Source organism: Triturus cristatus, chromosome 7, assembly GCF_964204655.1.
Source record: "Triturus cristatus chromosome 7, aTriCri1.1, whole genome shotgun sequence".
Classification (NCBI taxonomy): domain Eukaryota; kingdom Metazoa; phylum Chordata; class Amphibia; order Caudata; family Salamandridae; genus Triturus; species Triturus cristatus.
The window spans coordinates 175,001,996-175,023,538 of record NC_140590.1 but is presented as its reverse complement, the minus strand read 5'-3'; positions in this window follow the sequence as shown (position 1 = coordinate 175,023,538).

Genomic DNA, 21,543 nt, shown 5'->3' with positions numbered 1-21,543 from the left:
CTGTTGTACGCCTTTCCGCCTATACCACTTTTGCCCAGAGTGCTGAAGAAGATCCGGCGCGACCGGGCCCAAGTCATCCTTGTGGCTCCGGATTGGGCACGAAGATACTGGTATCCCGAGCTACTCAGTCTATCGATCGATCCCCCGATTCGACTGCCTCTTCAGGAGGACCTTCTGTCGCTGCAGCAGGGGACGGTCCTCCACCCGAACCTGTCCAGCCTCCACCTCAATGCGTGGAGATTGAGCGGCGGCAGTTGATGCCATTTGACTTGCCTCCTGAAGTCTGTAATGTTATTATGGCAGCCAGGCGTCCCTCCACAAAATCGGTATACGCCTGCAGGTGGAACAAATTTGTGGCATGGTGCACAGCAAAGGCTGTGGATCCCCTTTCCGCCCCTCTTTCTGATGTTCTCCTCTTCCTTCTTTCCCTGGCCCAGCAGGGCTCTGCTCTGGGCACCCTCAAGGGAAACCTTTCGGCTATTTCTGCTTTCTTACGGCTTCCTGATCAGCCTTCTCTTTTCAAATTCCCTGTTGTTTCTTGCTTCTTTAAGGGCAGTACTCACATGTTTCCTCCTGTCCCTTTTGTAATGCCTCAGTGGGATTTGAATCTAGTACTGACCTATCTGATGTGCGCTCCCTTTGAGCCACTCCATAATTGTCCCCTTTGTCTTCTGACTCTTAAAACTGCTTTCCTGGTTGCCATCACCTCTGCTAGAAGGGTGAGTGAGCTCCAGGCTCTCTCTTCTAAGCCTCCTTTCCTTTCTGTCCATTCGGACAAAGTTGTTCTCAGAACTCGTCCTTCCTTTCTCCCAAAGGTGGTAACTGCCTTTCACATCGGCCAGTCTGTTCCACTGCCCACCTTCTTTTCGCCTCCGCATCCCTCGAAAGAGGAAGAGAGGCTCCACCGTCTGGACCCAAAACGGGCGCTGTCCTTCTATCTGAACCGCACCAAACAGTTCCAGGTGGATGACCAACTCTTTATTGGCAACGTGGGTGCTAAGAAGGCGCGGGCGGTGCACAAGCGAACCATCTCTCGGTGGGTCATTTTGTGTATCAAGACCTGTTATTCCTAGGCTAAAAAGGAACCCCCTGTAGGGCTGAGGCCCCATTCCACTCGGGCCACAGGGGCGACCACTGCCCTGGAACGCGGCGTTCCCTTGCAGGACATTTGTCAGGCAGCAACGTGGGCCTTGCTGCACACGTTTGCCAAACACTATTGCCTGGACAGCCAAGTCCGGAGAGACGGCTTCTTTGGCCGTTCTGTTCTCCAGGACTTTCTGGTGTGATCTTGGTTCGCAGATCCACCACCAGGGTTGGTATTGCTGGGGTATCTTTTCTAAGGTGAGGAATCAAACTAACGTGTTTCTTTCAGATGAACAAGTTACTTACCTTCGGTAATGATATATCTGTAAGAAACATTAGTTAGTTAGATTCCTCACCGCCCCACCCATCCTCCCCGTTCTGCGAACCGATATCTAGGGTTGAGGTCATCCCTTTCAGGGGCCTAGATTTTTGGCACCAGTGTCGTCTCTTGCATGGCTCTGTGTTCCTGGCGCAGAAAGCTATGTCCAAGAACTGACGTCAGCGTGCGAGGGCGCCGTCTAAGTACTCCGACGACGTCATCCCGGCAATCACGACGCCGACGACTGACGCGGAGTCGCTGACGACGCATAGCGACGTGCAAGGGTATTGCTGACGAAAAATCTTTCCGGATCCAGCCTGACGCCTGGGGATATTCTAAGGTGAGAAATCTAACTAACTAATGTTTTTTACAGATATATCGTTACCGAAGGTAAGTAACTTGTTCTTTAAGCCCGGAGATCCGCTCAAATTGAGACAGTAGGGTAAGTTGTGCTGGGAGGGAGCTCTCAGGATCGGTAATAGTCAGTAGTAGATCATCTGCAAAAAGAGCGATCTTGTGCTCGTCCCTCCCAAAAGGTATGCCCTTGATTGCTACTGATTAGCGCACAATCGCTACGTGCTCTATTGCCAGATCGAAAAGCAAAGGTGACAAGGGGCATCCCTGGCGCGTTCCCCTGCAAATCAAGAAAGAGGGGTTAGGAGGCCATTAACTCTGATCTGCGCAGAGGGGGCTGCGTAGGGAGCCATGATGCGGGATATCATGACCTGGCCTAAATTGATCTTCCGCAATACCGCTTTGAGAAAGGTCCAATCAACCCGGTCAAAAGCCTTCTCGGTGTCTAAAGAGAGTAAAAATGCAGGGATGTTGCAACTCTGGGCTCTTTCCACCAGGTGGGCCACTCGCCTAATGTTATCCACCCACTGCCGTTGAGGTATGAAGCCAGCCTGGTCGGGTTCAATCAGGCCAGACAGAAATGGCGCTAACCGTTGAGCTTGTATTTTGGTGTAAAGTTTAACATCAACATTTATTAAAGAAATGGGGTGCTAAGAAGTGCACAAAGTCGGGTCCTTACCTGGCTTGGAGTAAAGAACAATTTCCGCCCCACCATGGTAGGGGTCACACTAAAAGTGTCAGCAAAAGAGTTGAACAGCCGAAGTAGCGGGGCCTATAGTTCAGAGAGGAAGAGTTCATCTGGTATGATGGGTTCTTCCAGTTGCCAGACATGAGAGGAATCTAGCGGCATCCAGGTACAAGAGACTAGAAACGGGTCAATTTCATCTTGGTGAATTGTGCCCTGATCATAGAGAGCGGTGAAAAAAGCATGAAATGCATGCTGCTTACCCACCTCAGAGGTTGCCCATTCCCCCCCCCTCAGTCCCCTCCCTGGAGATATTGTTTTGAGAGACCCGCGTACAGAGTCGGAGTGCCAATAAAGAGCCGACCTTGTTGCACCCTTCATATAATTTCTGCTTCAGGGTGAGAAGAGAGTGTTCCGCCTTATTTTCCCGAATCACCCGTAGCTTACCCTGGAGTGAAGCTAACCTCCTCTGGCCCTGCCTAGAGAATGTTACATGGTCCTGTTTCTTGAGTGCCTTGATAACTCAGGTAAGGCCCGTCTCAACCAGGCGGAATTCTCATGTTCGGGCAATAAATATTGAGGTGATGACACCCCGGATAGTGGCCTTGAATGCGTCCCATAGGATGTGGCCATTGGTGTCGGGGAGGTCATTTGCGTCGATATAAGCCTGGATTGCCTGGCGTATTTCTGCCACATCGACCTGATCGCACAAGACACTTGGGAGTAGCATCCAGCGAGGGGCGGAGTGGGGAGCCCCACCCATACCCGCCAAGGTGATTTCCAGATGGGCATGGTCCGAGACAGATATCCATTTCTACTTTGCCAAACCTATTGTACACCACCACACCCACCGCCATCCTCGCAGAAGCTGGAACAAGGTCACAGAAGACAAGCTCACCACCTCCCTCAGCAAAACCTCAACATGACATCCATGGTCAGCATGCATCCTCCACCGTTGGATCTCCAACAGCGCCAACACACTGGCTCCCCTCAGCAAACCCTCAGGCAAGCAGCCCTCCAAGAAAGCCAGCTGGTTCTCTTTGCCCTCCAAGAGTCCAGGCACACCTACAGACAGTTAAAGAAAATGGAGGAGCAGCAAGAGCTTGGCAGACCACGCATCCTTTAAAACACACCAGCACCTCATCAGAACATCAACAAAAAATAGCTGTACAAGAATGCATCAACGCCAATGCACACAATAGCAAAGAACGCATTTCCAGATCCACACAGACCCCAACTCCACCCTCAGTGGCACCCTCATCTACAGACCCCCCGGACCCCGACCCCAGTTCAGCGACACCATCGCCGACTTCATCAGCACGCACGCCCTGACCTCCACCGACTACGTCCCCCTCGGAAACCTGAACTTCCACCTTGAGAACAACAACGACAGCAACTCCACCACCCTGATCGATAACCTCGCCAACCTCGGACTGAAGCAATTCATCACAATGCCGACCCACTCCGCCGGCCACTCACTCGACCTAGTCTTCTCAAGCTCCCACGTCTCCTTCAGCCACATCACCGAACTCCAATGGACCGACCACCGCTGCATCCACTTCACCTTCCTGAAACCCACCACACACCACCGCACCCAACAGATCCCCCGCCGCTGCTGGATCAAAATCACCGAAGACCAACTACACGCAAGCCTCACTCTCAGCCCACCCACCGAACCGATCAACACCGACGACTCTGCCCACAGCCTCAGATGCTGGATCGACGACTGCGCCAACACCCTCGCCCGCTGAAGAAACCCTCCCACAGTGACACCAGCAAGAGGGCCAGCTGGTTCACCCCAGAACTCCTAGCCTCCAAGCGAGCCTGCCGGAAACTGAAGAAGAAATGGCACAGCGAGCAGACTCCGGACAGCCACGCAGCCCACGAGGACGCCATCCGCAACCACCATCACCTCATCAGGACTGCCAAGAGGACCTCCTTCAAAGAACGCCTCGACAACAACGCACACAATAGCAAGGAGCTCTTCAAGATCGTGAAGGAACTTTCCAACCCCATCTCCAACACCAACAACATCCCGCCGTCGCAAGCCCTGTGCGACTCCCTCGCAATTTTTTTCCACCACAAGATAGCAGACATCCAGGACAGCTTCAACACTCAGACAGCCCCAACAGACATCAACACAACAGAATCTCCGCACACCATCGACCACGACCTCCTGCTAGTCTTGGCCAATGTGAGCCTCGATGACACCATCAAGACCATGAGCACTATCCACTCCGGCTGCCCGTCAGACCCACTCCCGTACCACATCTTCAACAAAGCCAGCAGCTCCATCGCACCCCACCTGCGCAACATCATCAACCTCTCCCTCGAGACCGTGACCTTCCCAGAGAGCTGGAAACACGCCGAGATCAATGCCCTACTCAAAAAACCGAAGGCGGACCCTAGAGACCTCAAGAACTTTCGGCCCATCTCTCTACTTCCGTTCCCGGCCAAAGTCATCGAGAAGATCGTAAACAGACAGCTAACCCAATACCTTGAAGAAAACAGAATCCTGGACCCTTCCCAGTGTTAAACCCCAAGCCTCTTGCACGCTTTAGTTCAGTTGAAGCAAAGCGTAGGTGCTTGCTCTTGCAGAAATAACACAACATTTCTTAGACGGTCCCTGACTCCTTCGTGGGAGGAGGAGTTTATTGACACTCCCTTCCTTCAAAAGTCACCCCAGCTGAAGAAGCCGTTGCTTGGCTTACTACCCTTGTCGAGTTACCTGGCTATGCCGATTTATCTGACTTCGTGAATCTCCCTCCTTGGATTCCTGGCTTCCCTACTCCCTGACGTCCTTCCTGGAGAATCCTTCGTGTAACAGCGGTAGCTCTCTCACCTGCTTAATTTTTTAAGGAGAGCCGAACTTATTGCCAATGTGAAAGTGCCTGCATTTCAAGCTCCCGAGCCCTCCCACGCCTCGTAGCCTGAGTGGATCTCCCAGACTTTCACGAGACCTTTTTTATTTATTTTCGTTTGTTCCCAGTTCAGACGCTACCAATGCAGTTCGCTTAGCGTCTTAATTGACCTCAGAGGCTTTAAACTCGGGATAGATTCTTCCGAGGTATGTTTTTGTATCTTGGCATCTAGTTTGAACAACTGCTTGCAACACGCGGTTTCAGGCAGGCAAACATTTTTTTATCGAAGAGATTCGAATACTGGTAATCGTGTTCTGAGAGTGAAGACACGGTAGAGAGAAATCATTTTTGTTACTTGCTACATTGTATCCCTCCTGCCAACAAACGCTAAAAGAAAGCGTAACCTTTTGCTTTGCCCCCCAATTAAGCTTCCGTTTTTTGCTACAGTGTAAAGTGTATGGGCTGTGTATTTTTGGCTCTAAACATCCCCGGCTACTGGTGAAGACGTCAATTACTGGTCGTTCTTCAAGACGGCAACAGAATCCCGTATCAAGATCTACAGAGATGTCCAGCTGGTGAGAAATGTTTTATTTCTAAAAGAGCAAGCACCATACATAACGTAGAGCTTTGGTAAAGAGTCTAGCCTGAGAATAGATAAAGGAACTCTTTTTTCTAAATGTTCTCGTTTGTTTCCCTATAGGTTATCACCCTTCCTGTGTCCCGGGGTCTTCTTAATAACCAGCTGGGGGATTAGAAATGTCATCTCCAGGGTTCTAATCCCCACATCTCTTTGGGTCATTTTATGTGTGATGATGCGAATTTCTGGGGCTCACATGCGTACTTTGATTTAGAGAGAGTGGGGAATTTCTCGTCGCTCCTGTGGATTTGGCCTCGCTGGACTTAAGGTTAGTGGCATCTGCAACACCCAGTCAGGGTTCCACAGCAACCACAGCACCGAGACTGCCCTCATTGCCGCCACCGACGACATCAGGACCCTGCTGGACAACGGTGAGACCGCAGCCCTCATCCTCCTGGACCTCTCTGCCGCATTCGACACCGTCTGCCACCGCGCACTACACGCACGCCTCAATGCCATAGGGATCCGAGACAAAGCTCTGGAATAGATCACCTCCTTCCTCTCCGGCAGAATCCAGAGCGTCCGCCTCCCCCCATTCCGATCCGAAACCTCTGAGATCATCTGCGGCGTACCCCAGGGATCTTCCCTCAGCACGACACTGTTCAACATCTACTTGGCCCCGCTCGCACACGTCGCCTGACAGCACGACCTAAACATAATCTCCTACGCCGACAACACTCAACTGATCCTCTCCCTCACCAAGGAATGAAGGCCATCGTGGACTGTATGAGGATCAGCCGACTGAAGCTGAACACGGACAAGATGGAGGTCCTCATCCTCGGCTCCAACCCCTCAGCTTGGGATGACTCCGGGTGGCTGATGGCACTTGGGGCACCCCTGACACCCACCGACCTCGCATACAACCTGGGAATCATCCTCGACTCAACGCTCTCTATGACCAAGCAAATCAACGCCGTCTCCTTCTCCTGCTTCAACACCCTTCGCATTCTCCGCAAGATCTACAGGTGGATCCCGACAGACACAAGAAGAACAGTCACCCAGGCCCTCGTCAGTAACAGGCTGAACTACGGAAACACCCTCTACACTGGAGCTCCGACCAAGCTCATCAAACGTCTTCAACGCATCCAAAACGCCTCTGCACGACTGATCCTCGACGTACCACTCCACAGCCACCGCCATATCACCCCCACTTGAGAAACCTGAACTGGCTCCCCGTCAACAAGAGGATATACTTCAAGCTCCTCATCCACGCACACAAGGCATTCCACAAGACCAGCCCAGCCTACCTCAATGGACGACTCTCCTTCTACATCCCCGGCTGCCAGCTCTGCTCCACCGACCTCGCACTCGCCACCGTCCCTCGCATCCATAGAACTACCACCGGCGGAAGATCCTTCTCCCACCTCGCAGCCAAGACCTGGAACACCCTCCCACTGAGCCTATGACAGACCCAAGACCTGCTGACCTTCAGGAGGCTACTCAAGACCTGGCTGTTCGACCAGTAGCACTCCCCCCTCGCAACGCCTTGAGACACTCGCGGGTATGTAGTGCACTCTACAAATGATTGATTGATTGATTGACCATGCTCAAAGAATTTGCCAAACCCAGCACGGAGACAGCAGACATTCCCCCCTCTCAAGACCTCTGCGACAACCGTGCCACCTTCTTCCCCCACAAGATCAAGGAGATCTATGACAGCTTCGCAACCCAAGACCCACCCACCCAACCCGCAACCACCTCACCTAATGGCTCCAGACCCCAGCAGACCCCGCTCAACTGGACCACCCTCACCTCTGACGACACCCTCAGAATCATGAAGAGTATCCACTCTGGAGCCCCCTCGGATCCCAGCCCTCATCACATCTTCAACAGAGCCAGCACCTCCATCACCCCCAAACTCTTCCTCACCCTCAACTGCTCTATCGAGTCCGCCATCTTCCCCAAAGACTGGAAACACGTAGAGATCAACCCCCTCCTGAAGAAACCTACTGCCAACGGACCTCAAGAATTATACACCCATGTCTCTGCTTCCTTTCCCATCAAAAGTCATCGAGAAGACCATCAGCACCCAACTGTCTGAATTCATCGAGAAAAAACACACCTAGGACCTTTTCTAGTTGGGCTTCAGAAGCAACCACAGCACCGAGACTGCGCTCCTTGCCACTACAGACGACATCCGCACCCTCCTCGACCGAGGCGAAACTGCAGCCCTCATCCTACTGGACCTTTTGTCAGCCTTCGACTCTGTCTCCCATCACATCATCTGTGCAAGACTCCATGGCGCCGGCATCCACTACAATGCCCTAGAATGGATCCGCACCTTCCTCACCGAACACAGAGTCAGTCTTCCACCACTCTACTCAGAACCCATAGAGATCAGCTGCAGAGTTCTCCAGGGAGCCTCCCTGACCTCCACCTTCTTCAACAGCTACATGGCCCGGCTTACAGCCACTGTCAGAAGCCACAAACTCAACATCGTCTCCTATGTCGATGACATCCAGCTGTTTCTCTCCCTCACAGATGAACCCACACCTGCCAAGAGCAACTTCCACAACAGGATGAAGGCAGTCACCACCTGGATGAAAGACAGCTGCCTCATGCTCAACTCAGACAAGACCGAGTCTTCATCCTGGGCTCCACCCATTCCACTTTGAACAACTCCTTGTGGCCTGTAGCGCTTGAAACCCCCCAAATTCCCACACCCACGGACCACACACGTAACCTCGGCATCATCCTGGACTCCTCGCTCTCTATGAACTGTCAATTCAACGCCCCCTCGTCCTCCTGCTTCCACACGCTCCGTCTGCTTCCGTAGATTCTTAAGTAGATCCCCACTGAGTCCTGTAAAATGGTCAGCCATGCACTCGTCCACAGCAGACTGGACTACGGCAAAGCAACCCACTCAACACAAGTGGCACCAAAAAGCTTGTACAGAAACTAAAGAAAATCCAAAATGCATCCTCCAGACTCATCCTGAACATACCTCATCACAGCCACATCACCAGTCACCTGAGAGACATCCACTGGCTTTCAACAAAAAGATTACCTTCAAGCTCCTCATGCATGCCTAAAAAGCCCTCCACAATGCTTTACATGCATACCTCAATCGCTACCTCTCCTTCCAAACACCCACCAGACATCTACACTCCCCCCAATTGGCCCTGGTAACCATCCCGCGGATCTGCAAGACCACGGCTAAAGAAAGATCCTTCTCCTACCTCACAGCGAAGACTTGGAACTCTATATCTCGGGCAATCACTGTGTCTGCCTCAACTCAGGATGGACCTCAAGACCTGGCTCTTTGACTGAACTACAGATCCACCCCGCTCTCAGTGCCTTGAGACCCTAACGGGTGATTAGTCACGCTTTACAAGAAACCTGATGGATTGATTTAAACAGTAAGCTCTGCCGGGCAGAACACCTAAAACAGGGCTCTTAAACACAGTGGGCCGTCAGTGCTTCAATATTCCCACCAGCAGTCTCAGCAATACAAACTAGCAGCTGATCGGCTCTCCCCGTCCGGAATGGATCACCAGAGCCGCACAACTTTGTGAGGCCTGCAGGTGCGCTGTGCTGGGAGCTTGATCGGGCCTTTCATTGCCTGGATACTGCTGTCAGCGGGTGATGGGGGGCGGGTGCAGGGGTGGTTGAGCATGCGCCTTGTTGGAGGGCACCGGCCACCGACTTTGTGACTGGTGGGTTACTTAGCACGGCTCCCATCCCTGCGCCTACTTGAACCATTAATGCTGTCCAGCGACACAGCACTCTGGTGAGTTACCAACTTTACTCCCTGCTGAAGCTGTGGCGGGGCTGTGCTCAACTGCGATTTGCTGCTGGCGTCAGATGGACGGCTGGTGCCCAGGCCTCTCTCTTCCTGCATGCCGTGGGTTTGCAGACACCATCCATCCCCTGCCGTATGGACCTTGGTTCATGACTGGTCCGAATCCCTTGTGTGGCGGGGCAGTGCCGCAGATTAAGGACCTTTCACAGTGGAGACCTATCCGATCATGACTGTCCCACAGAAAGCCTTTTGCTGCAACTGCTGTGTTGGGGAGTTCTCCAGCCGTCGTCCTCCTATCTTTTACGCTGAGCAGAGTGGCATCCTGCAAGGCATCACTTATTTATTCGTGTCCTGGTCCGTGCTAGTGGAACGGGGAGTTGGACCGTTCTCAGGGACACTGCAAGCTGAGCTTCATAGAAAGGTGATATCAGCTAAACGGGTCATAAATAAGCAAAGCTTCAGTTCAATAACAAGTGGAGACCCTTCTTGGCATTAGACCCTCTCCTGTCTGCACTGGACGCTACCACCAGTAATATTGCCAGACTGCTGCACAACATGAAGGAGAGCCCTTGGTCTGTTGACAGCACAATCAATGCCCTGACGAATAGGATGGATCATTTGCAAGGTTGTATGCAAGGTCAAGGGCAAGGCCAAGACCAAAATATCTGATGTGGAAGGCTTGCCGCAGCTGACAGCCAACACACTTGCTCAACTGACTCGGGACCTACAGGGGTCCTGCCGTTATAACATACACATTCTCTGAGTGGCAGAATCAACTAATAAAGCCAGTATCAGAGCTTTAAATGAGCCGGTACTGTCCGGTACGTAGTACCGGCACTTTTTTATTTTGAGAGGGAGAGTACTGGCACTTTTCAAGAGAAAAGCTATACTTTTAATTGGAGAGTATCGGCACTTCTCGGAAACAAGCAGGTACTCTGGTACAGAGTACCTGCACTTATATTTTTCCATTTCAAGCACTGGCCAGTATAGAGCTATTTGTGGAACAACTTTTGGAATTCCTGGTTTGGCTGTAACACCTCAGTCTTCATTTTTGAGCATGTGCACCGCTTTCTGGCTCCCAGGCCTTGACAGGGGCAGAGTCCCAGGGCCAATAAAGCAAAATATGCCAACTACAGAGACAGGGATCAGGCGCTCCGCCTCACTGCTCTGGATGTCACTTTTATCCATTGCACCTCCAACCTGTTCTTGTATGATGTCATTGCTCTCCCTTCTTGCTCAATGTTGATCTATTGTATCTATCTTACCTGCTACTTAGTTGTTGTCGATTCTTTTCGTTATTGTTCCTCAGTTTGATCCTCATGGCTACCCATTGCTTCTCTAAGGATACAATATGCTTCAGTACTGCTATGAATCTTGCCCAGGGCTGATCCCTGCACCACGATGCCCCTCAGGCGTAGATCGTACCATCGACATTGATGATTGATGCTGTGAATGTTTTTTTCTTTTGTTTGATTGCATTTGGGTCTTTGCTAACATTTGAGGTTGGCGTGGGTGGGAGAATATTTGTTTTTGTTTTCTAATTTAGTGACAACAAAGGAATGCCTAGAGGACTACCTTACCTAAAATTACTTGTCTATTGGGCATGGTTACCCTCATTATAATTACATTGTTCTTCCCCTCATCTCTCACATAGTTGGATGCCTTAGTTGAAAAATGCACGAGTCGAACACACACAAGGCCCGACAGGCATTAGCCTATCTGCACAGGCACAGCATAGACATAGTTTTGCTTTGAGTTCCATCTTCTGTTGATACTTCTCCTCATATTTGTCTAACTCCCGAGGAGTGGTCACACTTATCAGAATGTCCCTGAGGTTCACTCCCAGAAAATACATTGCTGACACAAATGGTTATTTGGTGGTGGGCCTCCTTGATGGCCAGGCTTTACGGCTGATCAAAGTATACGGCCTGATACATTTATATACATGCATTTTCCAACGATGTTATGGTAAAGTGTGCGAAGTACAATGACTGGCCCATTCTGTGAGGTATTGATTCTAATGTGGTACGGTCTCTATCTCTGGATAGAATATCTGAGGTTAGTAGAGATCCTATGAAGGCAGAAAATGGTTTTCACTATGTTGAGGAAATAAAAATTATGAGGCCTATGTGTCCCTTATGTGTTCCCCGTCGTTTATGTGCACATGCATGTATGCCATGCATTTTCCGTCCATGGCCTGTCAACCATGATGCTTATGCTTATGCTATAAACGTGGCCTGCCATCATCAAGTCTCCCATGAGAGAAACGATAAATCTGCACTGAGGCCTACACGTTTTGCATCATGTTTTCCTGCACTCGTGTAATTTTCATGAAAGCCCATTTTTGTGGCTCAGCCAGAGCCGAAAAGAGATTTCAGGCCTCAGACGCTCTGAGAGCTGCAGCTGCGTATCCTTGGCCTCGCACACTTGGGCCTCAGCCAAAGGGACCCAGTCCGGGGTGCCGAGATAGTATTGAGCACGATTATCTGCTTACTCCTACTGAATCACATTCCTGCCTGGAAAAGGAGGAATAAACAAAACAAAACAAAACCCGTCTGCAAAGGATAGAGCCTAGCCTTTCTGTCTCCTTTTGTGTGATTGCAAAGCTCACGTCAGTAAAAAGCCCATAGCCCCCATGTAAGGCCCACGCAGTGAATAAAGAAATAGAAGCCACATCGGCTCTTGGTGATGGGCAACCTATGTCACAGATCAGTTCCTGCTCCGGACTTTAGATATCAGATAATACAAGATGTGCTGGTCGTCCTGACACTGAAGGCCTCTCTTCCAGACTCCCCGACTGCACAGCAACCTTCCCCCAGTTACACGTCAGTTACACGTCATGCTCGAGTTGAGCACAAGTAAGGCAAAGTTCCAGTAAAGTTCCAGCTGATCACGCAACCCCCTCCAGGTACCCACCCACCTATGACACTCACCTATGACTCATCAAGTGGACGCCCACATGGACGCCCACCTTCACGCCTACTTACACGCCCACATGCTCTTATCTCATTCTCTCTTGCTCTGCCTGAAGCGATTCTGCTTACGTATAATGTTGAATGTATATATACTGTACTCTGTGAATAAAGTGGCAGAAGACCCTTCCTGATCCCTTGTGGTGATGGAACCATTCTCCATATAACTCGAGTTATTGGAATAAAGCCCTTTTGAACCTGATACCACGGACTCAGCCTCTTGCTTTATGCATGATCCTATTGATACCTATAGAAATTATGAGTGCGTAATACTTTATTTACGACATTAATGGCGCCCGAATAGGGACAAATCTCCTTCCCCACCCGCCGGAGATGAAGGTCCAGTTTTGCCCCCTTCTACAGCCGTGACGGACTTCAAGTGTACACGTCGCGGGTTTTCCCGCCAACTCCCTCAGGCCAACGAAGGAGACGGACTGCGACCAGGCATCCATACGAGGCGGTGAGGATTGCGGATCGTCCCGACCCAGAGCCCACCCTGCGAGAGAGCTGTGTCCGAGGTTTCTAGAGATCCACCAAAGATACGCCATTCCCGCGCATGCGCAGCATCGAGTGTCCGAGGCCTTCAAGTTCTGCTTCCCGGTGAGTTTCATGGGGGTTGCATAAAGACGGGTTCATTTAATGAACACGGTAAAGACGTGTCTCACTTGTGAGACCGGTATGGTTGTGCTGTATTCCAGTGCATAGAGTTTTCAAGTATTCAAGTATTCAAGTGCATGCATAAACTATTCAAGTATTCAAGTATTCAAGTATTCAAGTATTCAGGTGCACCGATTCAACTGTATGAATGTTGTTGTCTTAGTCAGGTTCAGTTAGGTTTGAATGTGTCAGGTTTGTATGTAAGATTGTTTCATTGTGATTTTTTTTGTTTTTTGGTTACATTTCAACATGCCGTTGTTTTCGAAACTGCGTAAAATATGTACCAGGAAAGGTGTACTAGAGGAATCAGTTAACATTCCGCCTAGAGACACACCTGGAAATTTCATGTACTGTAAACATGGTTTAGATGCCGTGTTGTTTTTAGAGCTATGGGTGGATTACACGAAGGATTTAGAGACACAGTATAGATGACCTATCACGGGAACGTGGGATGCGGAATGCATTATGAAGGTAGAGGAAGAGTTATGGAAGAGAAAATGTAGACCTGCTCAGAAGGATGCCATTGAGTTTTGGCGCAAGGAGTCACATAGAAGAACAGAGAAAGAGTTCCACAAAGCAGAGAGAAGTAGACAGGAGTCTGAAAAAGCCAAAGAAAAGAAGTTACAGGAGGAAGGGGAGCGGGTCAAAAGAGAACAGGCTGAGAGAGAAAGAAATACTGTCGTTGCTGGTATATATCCCGTCCTTTCAGAGGAACTAGCAAGAGTGGCCCCAGTAGAAAGACCCGTTAGAGTGCCACCGCAAGTACCCCGAAAAATAAGACCAACAGCATCCGAAGCGTTTGTTACCACCTACCTAGAGGAATCCCCACCAGAATACCTAGACGGATCTTTCCCTGCACCCCCAACACAGGCCCAGCTCCAGGAGTAGATGGATAGGTAACGACCAGCCCCTCACCCCGACCGAAAAAGAATTAGCACGGTCAGCGACCCTGTGGGTGTCCCAATATGATACATATAATGATGATATAGTAGCCCAAAGGTTCTTGAGCCTCCCACCAAATGAACAGCGCATAGCTGGTGTTTACATGGTCCAACATTTGATTACGTTGTCAAAAGGAAATTGAGAGGGGTGTAGCTAGAGAAAGAGCAACACCTGTGATTTGATGACACCCCTAATGTACAAAGTGTTAACGAAAAATAATTAGTGATCGGTTAAAAGTTTAGCTTGAGAAAAATTGTGGGTATTTCGAATTTGCAAATTGTTCAAGAATACAGATTTGTGTTCTTGGTGGTTCAGTGAGCCAATGTGCTAGGTCCAGACGGTTGTGGGTCCTGATTCACGCTGAACATGCAGAGACTCCCACCTATTAGAGGTTGATAAAATAAGTACCATTGTGCGAAGTAATACCCAATCTCTGCTCTGTGCTAGTAAGTTATGTGCTGTACATTATTCACCGTGAGCGTTTTACTAATCTGAGATTGGAAAAATAAGATTACGATCCCCTGAAAACAAATTGTATATCAAAAACAATTTTTCAATAGGGCGAATTATTGCAGTTTATATGGAATTGGGAAGACTTTTTGTCTTTGACAGCTTCAGAGTGAGGAGAAGGTGGGGGCTAAAGAGCTCAGAATGTGATGCAGAAATCGAAGGCAGATTCTGACCTTGAAGCCTGTAAGGTGGGGGCTAGGAAAAGGAGCGGAAAACGGGAGGTGAAATCACTGCTTAGAAAGCTTCTCTGACATAGCATCTGTGTAATGCCTGCAGCCGGAGAGCCTTGAGGGCCAGGAGTAGATAGAAAACAGATGGCTGGCAGCCCAGGCTCAAGCCGGGCTGAGGGGCTATTTTTAGCTTCTCTGATACAGACAGGGCAGCTGAGAAATGAAACTCGAGAAGCCTTCCTTTGTTCTATTCTGTGCAAGACTAGTGCCCCGAGGAAATGTCTATGGAAAACTGTTGTTTTTCTTTCTTAACTACTGTTGAATTGATTCTAGAACAAAAAGTAAAATGATGCTCTTGCTTGAAATTTTAAGGGCTATATGCCTATATAAAAACGATTTTCAAATTCAGACAATTTTCACAGTGGAAATTGTGGCCCAAAGCTGCCACCAGTTGGATTGGCAAAATGATCCAAAGGTTACAAGTATGAGAGGAAACATGAGATATGCGCCCTCAAATAGGAAATCAGGGTACATTGTGTTGAAATAGATGCATAACACCTTTCCAAAAAGAAATGTTCGTGTGTTTTTCATTTTTGATTATTCTTGCTGGTCCTGTGTGTCAGAAATAACACAGTGAGTCCAGCTGACAGCTGCTCTTCATTAAGATGACCTTCTGTCAGATGGGGGGTGAGTAAGGCAGGAAAGGAAAATCAGTTATTGATTATAAGCCTGACAAATTAAGCAGGCCAGAATGTTCGCCTCTGAGCTGTAGGTACGGTAATTGCGCATCACTGCTCATTTATATATGTTATTGTAATTTGTCTATGCTTTCTGTGCTTGGTATACTGATGGCTTGGCATATGTATTTTATATATGTTTTGTTTTTGTGTCATATTGACCAGTCTGTTTAGCATTAATACAAGTTCTCCTGTGCGGAACAGAGATGGTCGTGACGACGTCAATCTTTGCGCAGCGCTTGGCTGGAACTTGTTTACAATTACTAAATTTCACAGACATGATATTACCATCATCATGTTGTTAAAATAGCAGACAACACGTTATCAGTGTATGTCTAATTAGTATTGGAGATGAATAAAACAAAAAAAAGTTATGCAAGACTAAAATATGTGTCACATGACTGCCCTTCTCTTATAGACAGGCAGCCTCGGTCATATGTTTCCAGATTGGATATTAAGGAACGATTATGATCTGTACACTCGCATCTTAACTCTTGAAATGCCTGTTTTAAATAAGGACTGCCACCCCAGAGTGACAACTCTGCCTTTTAGAATGTTGTAAATGGGCTTTCACAAATGAGGCTCGGTATTTAGGGTAATGAGAAAATATCTGACAGGATTTCCTTTTTCAAGTTTGCTTTAGTAAGCCCATTCTTGTAAATGGTGGTGCCAAAAGTTGACATGTTTTTAAATTAGGCTATTGGTTTTGGGTTTCTGAAGGGAGACGTTTGAATATGAAAGGCAAGGAATGCAGCTTATTGTATAGGTGGAAATTATTGCAAAATGACTGGTTTCTTTAGCAGATAAATTATTAATTATGAAATTATCAACATTAATAAATGTTCTTAAACTTGGTTTTCCAAATATTTAGGAAGCTTAGCATTCCTATTAGGGCCTCCTAGCATTAATATTGACTTCAGGTTGGTGTAGGTTCACATAATAGGGACATTTGCATATGAGATGTCATTTGGCCAGCCTATGAGCTCACACAATGAGGTTTGTACATTTGCTAGAAGGATTTCTCGCCATTTCAAATGCGCTGTGCATCTCCTATAATTTTGCTTACGCCCAGTTGCTACACACAGGGTTTGATAGTGTTTGACAGCAGTGAAATCTGTTTCAGATTTCCTCCTGTCAAAAAGGGGGGAAGGAGGAGAATATTGGCTTCCTGAGGAGAATATTGGCCTCCTGCTGGCCCCTGAGGAGGTTCGCTTCCCGCTAGCCCCTTAGAAATTAGCCCCCTTAGAAATTAAGCCGAGGAAATAGGTATGTTGCTCTTCCCTTTTTCTCATGTTTTATTGTGATCTTTCAGGGGAATTAGTTGTGGGCACCGGAACGTATTCAATTGATTTCTGGCCTTTCACAGCCCAAGACACAAAAGGAGGTATGTGCATTCATTGGCCTCACTTCATATTGCAGGCAGTGGATTCCCCAGTATGCTTACATAGCCAAGCCCCTAATACAGTTGACGACACAGGAGGCAGCTTCTACTAATGTCCTCCCTTGGTCACAAGAACACACTGTGGCATTTGAAGAATTAAAAAGAGCTTTATGTCAAGCACCAGTTTTAGCGACCCCTGATTACAACAAATCTTTTATGCTTTTTGTGACAGAGCGGGATGGAACAGCACTATCTGTCCTCACACAAGATCATGCAGGAAAACACAAGCCCTGCGCTTATTTTTCTAGTACATTGGACCCAGTAGCCCAGGCTTTGCCTGCGTGCCTAAAATCTGTTGCAGCAACGGCCTTAGCCATAAGACAAAGTGACTCGATAGTGCTGGGCCACCCCCTGACAGTACAAGTACCGCACGCAGTGGAGGTTCTCTTGAACCGGACACAAACCCAACACCTGACTGTAGCGAGACTGACAGGTTATGAGCTGACGTTATTTCAACCACACATAGAGATCAGACGATGCAACATACTGAATCCTGCTACTCTTTTGCCCTCTAGTACATAAAAGGTTCCACCACATGACTGTGTTGAAGTGATACATACCGTGACTAAACCAAGACAAGACTTGACAGATGTTGCACTCCCAGACCCTGACCTAACACTCTATGTTGATGGCTCATGCATGAGGACGGGGGCGGGAGAATTAGTGGCAGCATATGCAATGACCACTGCTACTGAAATCATAGAGACTAAAAGAATAGACATACTGTCAGCACAAGCAGCAGAGCTCATCGCCCTGACACAAGCGTGCATAAGAGCTAAGCACTTGAGAGTAAACATTTACACCGATTCACAATACGCATTCGGGGTAGTTCATGATTTCGGAGTACTGTGGAGAGAAAGAGGTTTCTTGACCTCTCACGGGGCCAAGATACAGCATGGCCCCCTTATACAAGCCCTTCTGGAAGCGATACATTTACCGACAGCCATAGCTATCCTGAAATGCAAAGCACATACTAAAGCCACAGATACCATTTCTCAAGGCAATGATCTGGCAGACCGAACTGCTAAACAGACAGCTCAGACCCCACTAGACATGACGAACTCACAGATACCATCAATGACCAAAGCCATGACAGTCAGGCATCCTTCCAGGGATGTACAATACCTACAGACACATGCTACTCTAGACGAATTAAAGAAATGGTCGGAACAAGGAGGGGTACTGACTGATCAGGGTTGGATGACTAAGGGCAAAGCAACATGGTTTCTTCCTGATTCGATGGTACAAGTGATCATAAATACCGCACATAGTCCTGCACACTTAGGAGAGAAAGCAATGTTAGACAGCTTACAGAATATCTGGTCCAACAAGCACCTGCGTGCAGCAGCGAAACAAAAAGTCAGAACATGTATGATCTGTTGCCAATTCAATCCAGGTAAAGGCATTCCGGTGGAACAAGGTGGATTCTCTCCACCTGACCATCCTTTTGAAGTCCTCCAAATGGATTATATCTAAATGAACAGATGTAGAGGTTACAAATATGTTCTGGTAGTTGTATGTGCACTCACAAGATGGACAGAGGCTTATCCAGTCCCTGATTATACTGCTGTAACTACCGCCAGACAATTGGTGCGAGAGTTTTTCCCACGTTATGGATTACTGCGTGTCGTATATTCCGACAACGGTCAGCCTTTCTCCTCTGAACTCATGAAACAGGTGTCCCTTCTGTTAGGGTATACCTGGAAGTTCCATTGTGTACGACATCCTGAAGCAGCAGGCCTTGTAGAAAGACACAATCAGACCTTAAAGACAAAACTAGCAAAGATTTGTGCAGAAAAAGGTGTAGATTGGATGGTAGCCCTGCCGGTTGCCCTCTTTTACATGCGAATGGTAGCACATTCTAGAAATGGCTTATCTCCTTACGAAGTGGTCTTTGGTAGACCACCGAATATGTGGGGCACTCCGATGCCTAAAAAGATTACTGATGTTGATAGTAACATGCTGACAGATTACCTGGCTTCCTTGATGTCTGCACTACTCTCTTGTCGTTCGCAGGTTGCTGCCGCCTTCCCTGACAACACCCAGGTCAAGGAACACTCCATCGCTCCTGGGGATTATGTTTTAATAAGGACTTTGATAGAACGAGTCCTCTTGAGCCGAGGTGGAAGGCGCCGAAGTTAGTGCTATTGACCACGAGGACAGCCGTTAAAGTCGAAGGACGGAAAGGATGGTTGCATCTTCACCATTGTAAACGCTACTTCGGGAATAACGACTCTTTTAAAAAGGAAACAAACTATTCAGACTTTGAGCCCCCTTTACTAGAGGAGACTCCTCAGCAGGAGTACAAAGCTAAACTTAGATCTAAAAAGTCAGACCCCGTTTGATCAATTAAGTCCACTAGGTGGTGAATCGGTTGAACATGTATTCTGACTTGCATAAGATCTCGGACAATGATAATCATAAAAAGAGCAAGATGAAAAGCAAATACTGTAAAATATTTCGTAGTAGATGTATAGTGACTTTGATTTTTCTATCTCTTCTGTGCATCACGATAATATGTATCAGCTTAATACTACATGCTATTTTTCCTCCTATTGCCTCACTCTTACACTCCTCCACTAATGATACCATAAAGCACACATTTAGTGATCTGCCATCCCATGAGCTATCATATCGACTTGCCCTGCGCAACAATACCTTTATTCAGATGCTGCACCATTCACATCAGACTAGCAATGCTACAGACTGCTGGGTCTGTGGCCGACTTCCCCCGTATCAGAAGGTGAAGGGAGTGTTGCCTCTTTTCCCTTTTCCGTTCTCCCATAATGGTTCTTGCGGAGCATGGTTTGCCTTAATGACATCCATCAACGGTGATGCCAAAGAATGTCAAGACAAGGAGTGTAGGGGTGACTGGGTATGGGGTAACTTGATTAAAGTAATGAATGAAGCATGTTTCCCAGACAAAGAAGGTCTTCCCCAAAGAAAAGGTACAGATCTAGAAAATGAAGAGTATCAGCAAGGAAATGTGACCCTCGACTTTATAATGTTGAATGTCAAGCCCATACACAATGTAGGTCCATCCTCAATTACAGTCCTGCCAGTAAAAGGGGACTTGTGTGTCAGAAAAGAAGGCTCAGTACATTTGGGGCACAGCGAGTGTAATACTATAATAGTGTTTAAAGACAAAGGAAAGTCCTATTTCAGAGCATCACGACACACCTATTTTATTTGTGGCCAGACAGCCTATGTGCAGCTGCCCTTAGACTGGGGTGGGACGTGCTACATATCATTTCTTTTACCACCCGTTTTCTTGGCCCCATCGAACTATCATCAAGATCTCCAACTAGCACTCATCAGACACAGACGAGGGCTCGATGACTCCGGCATTGACCAGACTGAGACAGCTTGGGAACAATATACAGATTTCAACAAGGATTCTTTTTCTTCATAGGTCCCGTCCAGAATAGTAAACTTATCCGCAGGCTAACAAGGATTCTAGAAACAGTTGCAAATAAGACTGCGTCAGCCCTGGGGAACTTGACCCAGGAACAGTCTGCTATGAGACTGGTCGTTCTTCAGAATCGTCTTGTTCTCGACGTCATCCTGGCGGATAGGGGCGGGGCTTGTAGGATCATCGGCTCCAGCTGTTGCGTTTTTATTCCTAATAACGCACCGTCTGTATACAAAGCAATAACAAGGCTCCACAAGATTGCCCAAAGCATACATCAAGACCCAGGCACGTGGACTTGGTCCAGTTGGCTCTGGGGAATAATATCGGCATGGGGATGGAAAGTGTTGACCGTCTGTGGGTTGATACTACTAATGATATTCAGTTGTTGTCTATGTCTGCAGTGTGGCCCGACCATTTGCGGCCTGTGTGCTACTGCATGTGTTCCACATCCCCATTTACAAAGCATTGAAAGTGGAAAAATAATGCTGCAAGAACAGATCGACTATCTCATGAGAATAGATGTGACATAAAGGGTCCACTAGGGGACAAGGAGGGAATGAGGAAATAAAAATTATGAGGCCTATGTGTCCCCTATGTGTTCCCCGTCGTTTATGTGCACATGCATGTATGCCATGCATTTTCCCTCCATGGCCTGTCAACCATGATGCTTATGCTTATGCTATAAACGTGGCCTGCCATCATCAAGTCTCCCATGAGAGAAACGATAAATCTGCACTGAGGCCTACACGTTTTGCATCATGTTTTCCTGCACTCGTGTCATTTTCATGAAAGCCCATTTTTGTGGCTCAGCCAGAGCCGAAAAGAGGTTTCAGGCCTCAGACGCTCTGAGAGCTGCAGCTGCGTATCCTTGGCCTCGCACACTTGGACCCAGTCCGGGGTGCCGAGATAGTATTGAGCACGATTATCTGCTTACTCCTACTGAATCACATTCCTGCCTGGAAAAGGAGGAATAAACAAAACAAAACAAAACCCGTCTGCAAAGGATAGAGCCTAGCCTTTC